Raw genomic sequence first — 16550 nt, 5'->3', positions numbered from 1 at the left:
GTGTACCCTATAATAGTGTACCCTATTCACATTTTGTCTAGCATTACTGTCCCTTATTAATAATATTCTTCACAGTAATGCACCTTATTCATGTTGTATCAAACCATATTGCTCCTGGTTGACATTACACCATCGGAGCACAGCGAGCAGGTAGTCGCCACCCCGTCAAACACGCGCCCCCGCCCACAGCTGCGAATGCTCAGCCGTGCACACAGTGGGAAAATCATTCACCATCAAATTTTTTTCCTCTGCCAGGACTCACTCAGCGCTCTGAAGGCTGTGAGGAGGAGGTCGCTGATGATGTCAGCGGCCCTCTCAATGTCCAGGGAATGCTGCGTTTTCTGTGGAACACCCCTTACTGCCCGCACGGTTTTAATCACCCTGGGGGATATTCTCTAAACTAAAAATGCGGTGAAAACCCCCGTTATCTGGGTTTTTACCGCATTTTTGGGATGCTCTAAGCATCCCCCGCCGGTTTACTGCGACAGGGGGCATTGCCAGAAAAATCTGGCGATGCCCCCATAGATGCCACCACCCGCACCGACCCACTGCTGCCCCGCACCGTCCCCCACCGACCCCCCCTCACCTGTGTTCGGGCAGCACAGAGCTATGCTGCCCGGACCTGTGACCTCCTCTTCCCTGCACTATAATCCTCTTCTGGGTGCTTGGAGGAGGAGAGTCCGGCACAGCAACAGCATCGGGTAAGGGAGGGAGGGGAGAGCCGCCGGGTCCGATGAGACCTGCTGACTCTCACCGCAAAGGACAGCTCTTAACGCAAGAGCTGTCCTTTGCCATAATTATCGCATATGTTATAGCATATGCGATAATTATGTCAGCGATGAGCGGCGAAGGGGGGCATTGCTGGGCTGCGGATGTTTGAACATCCCGCCCCCCTGTGAGCAGTGAGCGAAGGCTAGCCTTTGCATACTGCCTTCGGGTAGACGGCTCGCACATGCGCACCTCGTACTGTGTGAATGGGTCTGAATTGGCTCCTATGTTAGAGTGATCTGATGGTGCATCTTTTATATAACGGAAACAGGCAGGACGCGTCAAATTACAACAGACGCCTCCTGCTGGAAGTATTGGATCACTTACATTTATCCTTAGCGCTCTGCTCTATTCCTCAATGTAGACCGCTTTATTGTACAGTAGCTGAATTATAAAATGTTTAAAACAAAGTAATTAACAGTTCTGATTGTTGTTAATAAAGGGCTGTGCCTGCGATTGCTTACAACAGATGCTGTTGTTAATATCAGAGCAGCCGCTTCTCAGTTTATACACTAATGAGCGTCATTATACTGTATTAAACAGCCGTTTATAATTATTTTCAGTATATTATCTTGTTCCCCGAATGGGCGGCTTCTGAGACAGTTGCCCAATTAAGCTTTATATTAATCACTTCAATGCTCTGCTTTTGGCATTTAAATAGCTGCTTGTATCTTAAATATGCCACTCTGTCTCATCAATATGGGTAACTTTTGAGCCAGGGGCTGGGTTTTAAATGTTTTACACATAATAACTAACATTTGCAATCTGTAATAAATGCAGGTCTGTGCCTGCGAATGTTTGCAAAAGACAGAATATACTGTATACCGGGGGAAATTTACTAAGATGGGAAATCTGTTTCACATGGGATGTTGCTATGGGCAACCAGTCAGAATCTGATTCTTATTTATTTAGCACCTTCTAGAAGATAATAGATCTGAATGGTTGCCCATAGCAACATCCCATCTGAAATAGAACTCCCATCTAAATACGTTTCCCCCACAATGTGCTTATACTATATAGATAGATGAACAATCACTTACACTCTCTAGTAGAGAAAAGCATAGGACCCGCACTCTGGCACTGATTGAGAGACCTGTTCTTTGTGCTGCGAATTATTGGATGACCTCCCATGCGCACGGTACGCATGCTGGCTGCTGCAGCAGTTCCCCAGCCGTTGGGAGGGAGGGCCGCTGATGACAGGCAGGTGAGATTCAATGTCCTGCCTGCCGGGCACCAAAATAGGGGTGTGGCCAAGAGATACGGGCGTAAATTGTCAGACTGCGGCCAGGAGCTCGACAATTCCCGGACATTCTAGCCAGAATGGGCCCGACTGCTTATGAAGTTGGGCCCGTTCTGCCGAGATCCCTGTTCAATGCGGTCATGGAAGACGGCATCGAATAGGGCCCCGCCGCTATTTCCCCCAACAGAAATAACCCCCTGTAGGCCTTATTCTGGTTCACTCCTTCTGGTAAATTCTTTCTTGGATTGACAAAACCAAGTGCACTGCAGGGGAGCAGGGCCCTTATTCTGATCGGTGCGGCCCGATCAGAATATGCGGCCACGACCGTGCAGGCGAATCCCCGCCTTCCATACGGATCGCCACCTGCCGTCCGTACGCGGATATGTGGCGATCCGCATGAAATTGGACGGGGATACGCCTCCTCCATGGTGGGAGCAGCCCCTGCATTCGATGGTCGCCGAACATCGAATGCAGGGCCGCACGCTCCACCAGGTCCCGCAACACAAGACCACACGGACACTTGTCCGTGTGAAATCTTGTATGGGGGCGGGCAGCTGACATCCGGCGATGTCAGATGCCCGCCCCGTACCCACGCGTCACGGCCTCATTACCATGCATACGCCCCGCGTTTGCATGGGAACGCCCATGAAACGCGGGGCGTATGCATAGGGTAATGAGGATAAGTAGCCCCTCACGCCCCTCTACGCCCCCTGTGCGGCGTATAGAGAATCCTTGCGGTGAAATCGCCTGCACATGCGCAGAGTGACCTCTGCACATGCGCAGAAGATAAACATCGGCGGCCCGTACGCAAGCGGGAATATCCGCATCGATCAGAATAAGGGCCCAGATGTGCAGAGAGAATTAGATTTGGGTGATTTATTTTGTTTCTGTGCAGGGTAAATACTAACTGCTTTATATTTACACTGCAATATAAACCTCACTTTGCAGTAAAACCACACCCAAATCTAACTCCCTCTGCACAAGTAACATCTACCGCACCTGCAGTGTACATGGTTTTGACCAGAATAAAGGGGCCCATACACAGTCCGTTAAACTGATCCGTTTGGGTCTTAATTAGCATGCTTCGCATCGGATCGCATGCCTAGTGCATGCGGTATGCATGCAATGCGATCCGATGCGAAGTTTAGCTAGTACAAAAAGTATGTGCAGCACATACTTTTTGTACCGTACTATGTGATGCGCATCGCATAGTACAAAACGGACGGTCCGGGAACGGACCGTCTGTGGGCACCTTAAGGCCTTGTATAAGAAACTGTTAATAAATAATAATAAATAATATTAATATAATAATAATAATATAAAAATAATATAAAAAAAGGTACTTGTTTCCTAGCACGGCCACAATCGCGGCCATCGGGTGTAATTTTTAGTGGCCTGCGACGCGACCGACGCGATGCCCCCGATTTTGCCTTTGAAATGCATTGAAAACAGTGAAAATCGCGTCGGTCGCGTCGTGTGCGGCTAAAAATGCTTAAATGGTCCACAAGCGATGGCCGCGATTTCCCCATAGGGAACAATGTTAAATGGGTAACTTTACCCACGATGACCGCGATTTCCCATAGGAAACAATGTTAAATGGGTCAATTTACCCAAATCATCATAGAGAACAATGGTAAATGGGCCAGAAATCCCAAAAAAAAACCCTGACCAGTGAAATGTCCCCCCAAAAGTAGTTTACGCCACCCCGCGATCAACGTGAACCCAAAGCGTGGCGATCGCAGCGAGCCCGCGAGGGGCGGCGGTACGCGTCCTCCGACCTTTTCATACCCCCACTATCCACGTCGGCGTGGAGTTGAGAATAGAATAGTGTGGCGAGCGCAGCGAGCCACCGAGCCCGAAGCGATACCTTCACAGGTAAACGCGTCCCTTCGCGGGCTTCACAGGTATCCGCGTCGGGCTCGGTGGCTCGCCACACTATTCTATTCTAAACTCCACGCCGACGTGGCTAGTGGGGGTATGAAAAGGTCGGAGGACGCGTACCGCCTCCCTTTGCGGGCTCGCTGTGCTCGCCACGCTTCGGGTTCACGTTGATCGCGGGGTGGCGTATACTACTTTTGGGGGGACATTTCAATGTTCAGGGGTGTTTTTGGCCCATTTACCATTGTTCCCTATGATAATTTGGGCAAATTGAGCCATTTCACATTGTTTCCTATGGGAAATCGGGGTCATCGCGGGTAAATTGAGGCATTTAACATTGTTCTCTATGGGGAAATCGCGGGCATCGCGTCTGGCCCATCGCACCCGATTTTTTAGTGCATGCGATGCCCCCGATTTTACACCCGATGACCGCGATCATGATCGTTGTGGCCGTGCTAGGAAACAAGTACCTAAAAAAATTATATATATATTAAATATTAAATATATAGATAGATTTCAGACCAATTGCACCTGTTTATTTGTAAATGAGCACTATAAAATTAGTTTCACACTGAACTACCAAGAATTCTGTAATCAGCTTTTTGGAAGTTTGCAAATGCATTATTTAACAGTTTGATTTATTACACTGAAGATTACACACTTTTCTCAATTTCTTTATTTTCTTTAATAAGATGCTTTGTTGCTTGTCATTTTGGGCAGGATGCACTAAACGAAAAATCTGGCAAAAACCCTGTTATTGAGGTTTTACTGAATTTTCATATGCAGGAAAACCTGCATGCCGGGTTTTCACTGCAGGGGGTATCGCCAGCAAAAGGCAATACCCCATAAAAGCCTATGGGTTTCTTAACGTGACCACCTCCACCCTGCACGGACCCTGGGACCCATGCTTACCCACCCTCGCCTTTGTCCGGGAAGCACAGTGCTGTGCTGCCCAGACCAGTGACCTCCTCCTCCCTGCACTGTACATCCTCTTCCGGGTGCAGGGAGGAGGAGGCGGACACCACCACAGCAGCAGCAGCCAGCATCATCATCAGTGCTGGGTAAGGGAGGGAGGGGAGCCGCTGGAGAGCCGCCGGGGTCCCCCTGCTCATCACCATCACAACGCACAGTACAACTCTTTGTCTTGCCATGAGCAGCCGAGCCGGTGTTTAAATTTGACTCACTAGATGCCAGATTTGGCTATTTCCAAGACATCACAGTACTGTGGCACCACCAAACATTACTTTTACATACTGCTATCCCATGACTTTTGACACTTGTGTTCTATTTACCCATTCTGAGTTACTAAACCATTTACAAATATTTGTATTATCTGCTACAATATACACAAAGTGATGAGGTCTACACACGTAGCAATGTCCGGCCATTTTCTGAGTGTTACTACATCGCTCAGAAAATGCCCCTACATCGCTCCGTGTCTAGGGGCATAACAATAGTGGGGGCCGGGTCAGGACCAGTGTTCCCCGATCTTGCTCAGCAATCAGAATGCTCAGCTGGGTCGCTATGTGTGTAGGGCTTATTAAACCCTGTGCTGATCTATGGAATACTGTACTGGCCGTAGGGATGGCCATCATTGCCATCGATGGCAATAGTACAACTGGCCATCAATAGTGCTAAACTATTCAGTGGATGACCATCAATATTTTTACCTATCGAAGGTCATCTATTGTATTTAACTGATTGGCCTGTGGGCCAATCAAAACACGGGGGGCAGGGCTTTGCGGGTTCCGTGCCCCAGTACTTTAAAAAAGAAAAAAAAAAGACCAAAAGTATTTGATGGCAAGAGTATTTGACATCAGCCATAAACCATCGATGATTTCAAATCATTGATGGCCAATCGATTATAGTTCTTTAGGAACTTTTCTATTTCTCAGATAACTGTTGTAGTCCATATTTGCCTTACACAATCTGTGTTGGTTGATTTACACCTACCAATGTGAACATACATCTTTTGTCATGTTAAGCCTCTCTATGAATGTTAGACACATTCCTTGTTGGTATCTGCTTTTTTTAGCAATGTTTACTCACATGACACTACTACTGGCTGATTAATCAATAGCATTAGAAGGAGAGGTGTATTTAGTAAACTGGTCAGCTAGTGTACATGTGGCAGAGTCATAGGAAATTGTCGATGCTTTCGCATCAATACTCGGTGAAGCAGCACAGTTAATCATCTCGATATTGTTCCTGTTACATCACAGCATCTTCTCCTGCACAAACAGCGTGAGCAGACATTAAGAATAGGACTATGTGCCAAATCCACCGACAATTTGTATCCATTTTATGTGTTTATTATTTATAGTCAAATTTGCTATGGCAAGAACTATATATATAACTACTTATCTAGTAAATGAATGGGATGAATCATAAAACATCTGCTTAGTACTTTCTCAGAAATAAGTCTGGTCTGAGGTGGTAGTTACAATGCTTCACAGTATATTCAGAAAAACATTTGGTACTTGTTTCCTAGCACGGCCACAATCGCGGGCATCGTGTACCTTTAAGTTAAGGTACACTATGCCCGCGATGGACCCGATTTCCTTTGAAATCAGGTCCATTTTGCCGGCAAAGGCAAAATCGGGGGCATCGCGTCGGTCGCGTGCATTAACATGGCCCCCGACGCGACGTGGCGAGTGCAGCGAGCCACCGAGCCCGAAGCGTGGCGAGCGCAGCGTATACCTGTGAAGTTATACGCGTCCGCTCGCCACGCTTCGGGCTCGGTGGCTCGCTGCGCTCGCCACACTTTATATTCTCAACTCCACGCCGACGTGGATAGTAGGGGTATGAAAAGGTCGGAGGACACGCACCGCCACCCCTCGCGGGCTCGCTGCGCTCGCCACGCTTTGGGTTGGCGTCAATCGTAGGGTGGCGTTGAGGGGGTAAAATTGGGGGTCTGGGGAATACTTTACATTGAATCCAATGTAAAATAGGGTCCCAGGGACCCTATTCACATTTGATTCAATGTAAAAATCGAGTCGATCGCATCGGTCGCATCGCATGCGATTTGGTCGCATGCGATGCGACCGACGCGATTTTTCCGACACGATCACCCCGATGCAAATCGGTGTGGCCGTGCTAGGAAACAAGTACCAAACATTCATCTTATAAACAAAATATGATGTCTCTAACACTGATCAATGGTGGACCTACATTTTTGTAGACCCTGCAGCTTCCGCTGTTATGGGAGGGCCCATTTGCAATCAGCAACAATAATGCAGCATAAAAGTTCCAAATGGCTACATCTCATAACACTCCCTCCTTCAATAATCACATAAAGCAGTGCTATTAGTCCCAGACACTGGAGGCACTGGTCATTGGGTTCCAGCTGTCAGAAGGGCAACAGGAAATAAAGACAGAGGGCAGGGATTTCTAAAGGAAGGTTTCTAAATGTAATCCACAATGCCTCTCTCCTGAACATTCAAGCAAGTGTCAGAGTCTGGAGGTGCTGTAGAAGAACTTAGTAACAACCCTGGACACTGACACTGTAGACAATGGTCTTTTTACACACTGGATACTGTATGGAGTGCAGTATTAATATTTAACTAATATATATATATATATATATATATATATATATATATATATATATATATATATATCTATCACTGACAGGAGAGGTTTCACCCAATCCCCTGACAGGACCAGTACACCCATATAATCCACCAAACTTTTAATAATCCAAGCTTCAACAATGATCCATGAAATAATTCTTATCAGTCCTAGTAGAGACAGGCAGTAGCTGAAGACAGCCAATAATCCAAATCCATACAGTACCTATGCCCCAGGGCTTCCTGTTAGTCCACCTCCAGTCACATTGCATTTACGATCCATATACAATTTTTGTAGTTACAGTATTTACCCTTATGCAGGTGTGCTACGATCGGTCTGCATGTGCAGTCCTTCAGTCATCCCTCAATCTGCAAATCAGCAATCAACTCTATATCAGGCCCAAATAGCGGAGATAATAATGCGGGAATGTCTGTATGTGTGTATGTAGAATTATTATAATTGCAACAGACATATCTTCCAAAATATTATTTAATTTGTATACGTTTTTACAAGATTACTGATTTTTTAGTTTTAACTTTTTCAGATTCTTGGCCCTTGCAAAATTTACAATGGGTAGTTTCACAATTTGAATTTTTTTCATTAAATTTTTTAAACTAATACAATCTATGTAACAATCGGGGTTAGATTTGGGTGTTTTACTGTTTCTATGCAGGGTAAATACTGGATGCTTTATTTTTACACTGCAATATAGATATCGGTACTTGTTTCCTAGCACGGCCACAAATCTTGGCCATCGGGGGTAATTTTAGTGGCCTGCGACGCGACCGACGCGATGCCCCCGATTTTTCCATTGAAATGCATTGAAAACAGTGAAAAATCGGGTCGGTCGCGTCGTGTGCGCCTAAAAATGCTTAAATGGTCCACCCGCGATGGCCGCGATTTCCCCATAGGGAACAATGTTAAATGCCTCAATTTACTCGCGATGACCCCAATTTCCCATAGGAAACAATGTTAAATGGGTCAATTTACCCAAATCATCATAGGGAAGAATGGTAAATGGGCCAGAAAGCCCGAAAAACCCCCCTGACCAGTGAAATGTCCCCCCAAAAGTAGTTCACGCCACCCCGCGATGAACGTGAACCCAAAGCGTGGCGAGCGCAGCGAGTCCGCGAGGGGCGGCGGTACGCATCCTCCGACCTTTTCATACCCACACTATCCACTAGGGCGTGGAGTGAGAATAGAATAGTGTGGCGAGCGCAGCGAGCCCCGCGAGGGGACGCGGATACCTTCACAGGTAAACGCGTCCCTTCGCGGCCTTCACAGGTATCTGCGTCCCCACGCGGGGCTCGCTGCGCTCGCCACGCTTCGGGCTCGGTGGCTCGCTGCGCTCGCCACACTATTCTATTCTCACTCCACGCCCTAGTGGATAGTAGGGGTATGAAAAGGTCGGAGGACGCGTACTGCCGCCCCTCGCGGGCTCGCTACGCTCGCCACGCTTCGGGTTCACGTTGATCACGTGGTGGCGTAAACTACTTTTGGGGGGACATTTCAATGTTCAGGGGTGTTTTTGGCCCATTTACCATTGTTCCTATGATAATTTGGGTAAATTGAGCCATTTCACATTGTTTCCTATGGGAAATCGTGGTCATCGCGGGTAAATTGAGGCATTTAACATTGTTCTCTATGGGGAAATCGCGGGCATCGCGTCTGGCCCATCGCACCCAATTTTTTTGCGCATGCGATGCCCCCGATTTTACCCCCGATGACCGCGATTATGATCGTTGTGGCCGTGCTAGGAAACAAGTACCTAGATATCAGTTTTAAGTACACCCCCCACCCAAATCTAACTCTCTCTGGACATGTTACATCTGCCCCACCTGCAGTGCACATGATTTTGTCCATTAGAGTGTGATTGTGCCTTTCCGAGTGAATCAGAATAACCCCCAATATGTGCAACATTCCACTAAGGACACTTTCTAAACCTACACGAATTTCATTACGTGCATTATGTGAAAATATCAAGTTACATAAAAATGTCAGGGTGTGTACAAATCAATGGAGATTGGCTTGAAGCAGCAGACATTTTTTTAAAGTGTGCATAGCAGCAGGACAGTGCCCATTGAAAATACCATTTGAGATCCCATTTAAATTTGTAGATATTACAGACTAGAAAAACTATTATTATGTTATTATTAAGAGGATTGTAGTAATTGCATTATGGCAACTACTACCTCCACTCTGCAAGGAGTATCTGTCTAAATACAGTATTTATAATTCAGATGTTCTTTTTCTGCCTTGGTATTGGTTTATTCCTTTTTAACTATTTTACAATTATTATTCTATTATCCAAAATCTGCTCCCGCCAGGCCCCTCCAGCAAGTTCGGGCCCGGGTAATTAGTACCCGCTCCCCCCACCCTATCAGCAGCCCTGGATATGGAATATCATACACTCTGCCACAAGGAGACTGACAATAAAATTGCCTGTTTAGCAGCTTGACATATGCATATTAAATGCGTGATCATTTAAAAAAAAAAAAATGAAACCTAACAATAGCAAGTTAGGAAGTGGCAAGCAGATTCATGGAGATTTTTCTTTATTCCTGCTGCACTTATAAAACGACTTCTAACAGCCAGATGAATATAATGAAAGTCAGCGTGTCATTCAATTATCTCAATAGCAAGTTGTCTGAAATAGAGTCAATTTGTAAAACTCCCATGATGATGTCAGGGAACATTTGACAGCATGTACTCCACAACTCATAAAATCCTGATTTCACTAGTACATACAGTACTGTATGTTCATTTTATCACATCTCAATTTGCATTAGTGCCATCTAGCACCACTGTTGGTCTACAGAGAGCTGTAATGTTGCATGTATAGACAGTGCTGGAAGTAGGGTGACGGTTATGCCCAGTGATTTCATGTCTGTCCACTGCATATCACACTGACAGTGACAATCCCCCTTTCCTTCTCATTGGTGGACAGAGTGGAAGGGGGTATAGAACCATTTTAAAGCAGAAAGCGCTTTCCCTAGTTCTAAGAATACCAGCTCCAGAGGGAGCACAAGATAGAGGCATACAACTCTCAGTCCATTTATCTTCAAAAAGCCTGCTCCCTGACTATTGTGAAACTAGCCAATGGGAGTTGGGGGGCTGGATCATTCATGATAGGCCAAGCATTGTAACTCTGTGTCCTGTGCTGAGGCTGCTGATACCCAGAGCAAGGCCGCCAGCACTTATCTTACATACAACTTTGCATGCACGCTCTCCCCTGCAGTCTTTGTTAAGTGCTGCAGCCCAGTTGCAGCAGCTGCTGCTGGTTTAAACCCGTTGATGGCACAATGTGCCAGCAGTCAGTGCTTACTTTGGGTCCACCACAGGGGCATTAAAAGAAATGAATGAGTAAGATTATGTCCCTCATCTAGTGCTTTATTTGCACACATACCATTGACACACTAGACATCCACCTAGGTCCTGATTAAAACGATATTGAGGATTTTTTCTTACTTCGCTATGCAAGAATTTGGGGGCTTGATTGCAGGGGCGGATCCAGGATAAAATGACAGGGGGGGCACCATGATAAAAAAGGGTTTGGGTGGGGGAGGGGCTGTGTTAGTGGTGCTAGTGTACATGTTAAGAGAGCAGCAGGAGAGGGTGGGAATGGAATTCAAAATAGGCCCTGTCATTTAAAGTACGCAGGCCCACCATGGCGACAAAAGTGAAGGATGTAGTTGTGCGCGCGCCAAAGGCGCGCTCCGGAAAAGGGTGTGTGGCCAATCAACAGGGGGCGTGTCAACACCATATAGAACTTCTACACATTATGCAACAAAATACTAGACCCCATTATACTGTACTTGCCCCTTACACATTATGCCAAATGGAATGACCCAAAATTGACATAATGCCACATGGATTGAGCCAAAATTCAAATAATGCCACATGGATTGTGTCAAAATTCACATAATGCCACATGGATTGAGCCAAAATTTACATAATAACACACACGGATTGAGCCAAAATTCACATAATGCCAAATGGATTGTGTCAAAATTCACATAATGCCACACGGATTGAGCCAAATGCATAAAATGCCACATGGATTGAGCCAAAATTCACATAATGCCACATGGATTGAGCCAAAATTCACATAATGCCACACGGATTGAGCCAAAATTCACATAATGCAACACGGCTTGGGAAAAAATTCACATAATGCCACACGGATTGAGCCAAAATTCCCATAATGCCACATGGATTGAGCCAGAATTCACATAATGACACAGATTAAGCCAAAATTCACAATACACTTCATAAACAGGGACATTGTCCACCAAAGGCTCGCATTAAACATTTACACCATAATGTCCATTACACGTTAAGTTACACGCCATTATGTCCATTATGTGTTATGCCAAACACCATAATGCCTATTAAAAACTATGCTACATAAGTGCTGCTTCTCTACATGCTCATTGCCAAGGGTTCCATGCTCATTGCCAGAGGTTCCATGCTCGTTGCCATGTGGGATTACATGCTCATTGCCAAGGGGGAATACATGCTCGTGGTAAATGGGGGACAGCAGAAGTGATAGCCACTGATAGTGGCAGAGCCTGGCTGTATTCAGAGCCCTGCAGGTACCGGCTATTTGAAATAATACCACTTTCACACCAGAAAATGCATTCCCAGGTTGGCCCCTTTTACACCAGCCTAGTCCCTGCATTTTCTGGTGTGAGGGGGAGAGAAAACCACCCCTCCCCCCTTTAAACCAGTTATCTAATTTAACCGGTTATATCTTCGGAACCAACTGACCCATTTACATGAGACAAGTATTATACTAAAGAACTTTTGAGTGGGCTTTGAATGATTTTGGTCCAGTGAAACTGGAACGTTTGGTTCCAGAGTAATCTGCCCTCAAAGAACATGAACAGCCATGAAATTACATTTCCCAAAAAAAATCGGTTTACACGCAATATCTCTGGAACCGATTGACCGATTTGGACCAGCCTGGTATCATATTGAAGGCCCAGCGATTTTAAATTGAATGACATCAACCCCAAGCTTCTGCGATGCCAGGGCGGGAACTGGCAGCCGTCGGAACCGGGTGGGGGTCGAAATTAACGGGTCCCATAAAAAACGTTACAGGTTTGCCAGGCGATATCTCCGGTTCCCGGGGGGCTAGAGACACGGGGCTGGGCTCGTTGGAAAGCCCTGGTCCTCAGCTACAAAATAAATGACAGGGGGGGCACGTGCCCGGGTGCCCCCCCCCTGAATCCGCCACTGCTTGATTGGCATACCCCCTTCAAAGCTGTGGGAGACACAGATTTATGGTGGGTGGTGTAGTCCCCCACAGCCTCAGAAGAGTAGACTCTCCTGCATATGGTCTGCTTCCTAGTGAAGTGGGTAGGATGGCGTGAAATTCATTGGCAATCGCAGGCCAGTGGGACTAAAAGATAAATCAAGTAATTTGGCTCTTCCCCCTCGTGAGGGACCCACTAATCACAGGTGTTTCTCTGTGTTCTCAATATGAGCTAGATCAGCTCCGACACCCCTAAAGTGGTCTTAAGTGTCTCCACTCCTGGCTTTTCCCAATGAGAGGACACTAAAGAGGTAGTCAAGTATATTTTTTGGTGATTTAGCTAAATGAAATACTCACAATCATACCTACAATATTTGTATTACTCTTACATTATATTAGCCTCAGCTGCTGTTTCGTTTTTCATTCTAGAAGATCAAGTGCCTGTAAAAAAAGAAATTTCAAATATAGGAAAAAAATAATTATGTCCATTTATCTTGCTAATATCATGGACAGTATTATTACTGTAAGACTTGTTGAAACACGGTCTAGATTTTAGCTCAATGGGCAGGAAAATGGTGTGAGAACAATTCTGTGTACAGTGCTGCATTAATTATGCATGTGAACAAACCTACAGTAAGCCTGGCAGTAGATTATTTAGAAAAGAAAGGTTAGCGTAACAGTTTTGTGAGAAGAGTAAAAGCTTTTCCTTGTGCCAATCATGCACATGTAGACCTCTAAGAGGTAAACTTACTAAGATGGGAGTACTGTTCAGATTTGATGTTGCTATGGGCAACCAATCAGATACTATCTATTATCTTCTAGAAGGTGCTAAATAAATAAGTACTGTAGATTCTGATTGGTTTGCCATAGCAACATCCCATGTGGAATAGAACACCCATCTCAGTAAATTCCCCCCTTACAATCTAGATTGGACCAGCGAGTGCTCCTGCACTGTTAGAACCATATACAGATTGAGCTGCTCTCTTTGTTGTCTCCAGCACGACAGCCGCTGGTATCTGGCGGCTGGCACACCGGTAAAAGTGGACACACTAGCGTCTCACACGCTCACGCTTCTATTGGAGAGAATGGAGCGCTCGAATGTCTCTAACGTACTCGTGCCAAATTCACCGGCGGGGGCTGGCGATCGGTGCGATGGGCGCCGCTCAGATGAGAGCAGCTCCAACATGAAGAGCTGTGAGACAGACACTGCAGGATGTTATCCCTTGACAATGGCGGAAAATAATGGAATACTAAATTTGCCTTCTTGGTACCCCATCTTGGACCATCTTCCTAGTGTTGCCTATTCACTCTATTTTTCTTTTTCTGTTCTTTGAAGGACATTATAGTAATATCCCGGCTCATCTTCCTTGTGTTTTACATCTCTCCTTCCACATTGCATCTTTCTCCATAATACCATTTTTCTATACGACAATCTTATTTCTCTCTCTTTTTAATTCCCTGACATTTTATATTTGTCTGAAAAATACAGTTTCTCTATGAAGATTAAAAAAATGACTGGACCTGTGAAGTTCTATGCGAGGCACTCTGCCTCCAGCACTTCATAATATAACAAAATGGGGATTAGATGTATAATGTATAATACAATCACGTACACAATAGATATTTTTATTAGTGCTTAAGATATAATCTTGAAAGAGCAACAAATGTATTGCTTCATCCCAGGGCTCCAATCTCTCAACCTCGGGATTGGAAGAAGCCTGGAAGGAAAATCAATTCCATGGTTGCTGTGAAGAATTTCTGTAACTAAATCGGTTCTTTTCCTATCAACAGTAAGCATGGTGTACAATTGATGGTAATAACAATTATAATAATAATAATAATAATAATAATAATAATAATAATAATAATAACAGAAGTGCAGATAAAACACTTAAATGTTTTGCTTGTACACTGACTTGTAACACACTACAAAGTAATATATATTGATGCCCTATAGGCAAGAGGTGAAAGAGCAATTATCTCAGGATAAGGTACAATTACTGGCACCACAGCTGAACAAAAAGTATAATTAAGTTAGTGGCACAGCTAGAGCACCACTGGATATTACATTGGCCTTCATTCTGATTCATTCGGACAGGGCCAAATTCGACCCCGTTCCGATGTTTGGAGGTTTGCGCATGCACAAGCGCGTATTTGCGCATTTGCAGACCCCAGCAACGAAGGACCTTGGCGAGTTACACACTCGACAGGCCGTTCATTGTGGGGAGGGAAGGACCAGGGCAGACGGGGATGAGGATCACCTATGGGAATGCTGAACGTTTTATAGGTGTCCCAATTAAACTACTGGGTGTTCTCATGGGTGAGGATGTCAGCGGCCCGCATTAACTTCATCCAGGCACACGCAAATAAAAGTCTGTATTCAATTATTTCTAATTGCAAAGGCAGGAGAAATCATGGTACTTGTTTATTATCACGGCGCCCACTATGGCATTTGCGTAGTGGGCTATTCACGGCAGTGAAATTGCGTCGCATCGCATGCGATATTGTATGGCATGCGATGCGATTTTCCTATATAATGTATTCACTGCTCTGTGTCAGTGAAGCCATTAAAAAGATAGGGTGCGATAGAAAATCGCATTGCATGCCATTATTGTATGCATGCGATGCGATGAGATATCGGTTCTGATTGAACCTTTAATAATGCCATATAATGTCCTATACCGAGGGGACACGTAATACATGTAACATAATACGTGTCCGCTCGCCATGCTTCGGGCTTGGTGGCTCGCTGTGCTTGCCACACTTTATAATATCAACTCCATGCCGACGTGGATAGTGGGGGTATGAAAAGGTCGGTCGGACGCGCCCGCCGCTCGCCACGCTTCGGGATCACGTCGATACTGCGCGGGGGGGGGGCTTAATAAATTACATTATATGTCATTTAATGGTATAATACATTAAATGCCATTATAAGTGTCAAAATCGCATTGCATCACATGCCATACAATAACGGCATGCGATGCGATTTTACTACGTTTGCGTACATAATAAAATCGGGCGCCGTGATAATACACAATACATATATATATATATATATATATGTACCACAATATATTGCACATTGTTATTCGCAGAGTCTGTGATTGATGCCACTGTCAACATTTCCTGCACTGCATGGGTGGTAAGTGACAATATGATTGGAGCAGAGGTCCGAGCCTGTTACAGCTTTTTAGCTGAACATGAGTTACATCTGTGTTTAGTATCTGAAGCTGGGTACACATCAGAAGAACCGCCGGAAACTCGTAACCAGCCTGGTGCCATCATCGCACCCTACCGGGTCCCTGTCCCTGGCGGTATTGTGTACAATACCGAATGTACAGATGACAGAGGAAATGACAGAGGAGATCACTTACAACCCGCGGGAGCACAAATTGTTAGGGCACTTCTGAGTGACATCTTGTATGGGGCTTGAAAGTTCTAAACATAACTTTTTTCTTTTAACACTTTTGGCTCAGTTTTTTGGGCATTTGTTTTAAATTGCAAGCACTAAACGCACATTTTCTTTGGCTTCCAGAGCTCAGCTCATCACTTGATATCTGCAGCTGGGCATGCCTAGTATATTAGCCTGGCTTACTGAAGGAGAGAACATTTGTATTTGTGCTGGTAGACGTGTCTGTACAGCTCTCGCAGGCAATGATATAATAATATTAAATAATTCATACACCATATAGACCACGTCAGGACAATGTTATTAATAAATAATAATGTCTCATTTTCCATGTAAAATGCAATTCCTTACGTTCAAAATATCCATATAATATAAAAGATCAAGAGGCCTATTCATTATCAGGGACTGGATGAGAACCCCCCCCCCCC

General features: G+C 45.2%; 1 protein-coding gene across 2 annotated transcripts in view; it reads right to left on the bottom strand.

The window, feature by feature from the left end:
* The window catches only part of KCNG2 (potassium voltage-gated channel modifier subfamily G member 2), a 148933-nt gene that overhangs the window by 87389 nt on the left and 44994 nt on the right, over positions 1–16550 (bottom strand). The window contains exon 2 of one of the 2 annotated variants that reach the window (XM_083187789.1): positions 13103–13154. The exons of the other annotated variant lie outside the window; for it this stretch is intronic. The gene's annotated coding sequence lies outside the window, so the exon portion shown is untranslated. The remainder of the gene's footprint in view (positions 1–13102; positions 13155–16550) is intronic. 2 annotated transcript variants of the gene reach the window in all.

The sequence above is a fragment of the Crinia signifera genome, chromosome 5 (genome assembly GCF_055691185.1).
Source record: "Crinia signifera chromosome 5, ASM5569118v1, whole genome shotgun sequence".
Taxonomy (NCBI): Eukaryota; Metazoa; Chordata; class Amphibia; order Anura; family Myobatrachidae; genus Crinia; species Crinia signifera.
Note: the sequence above shows the minus strand (reverse complement) of the source record. Positions and strands in the feature narration are given on the sequence as shown.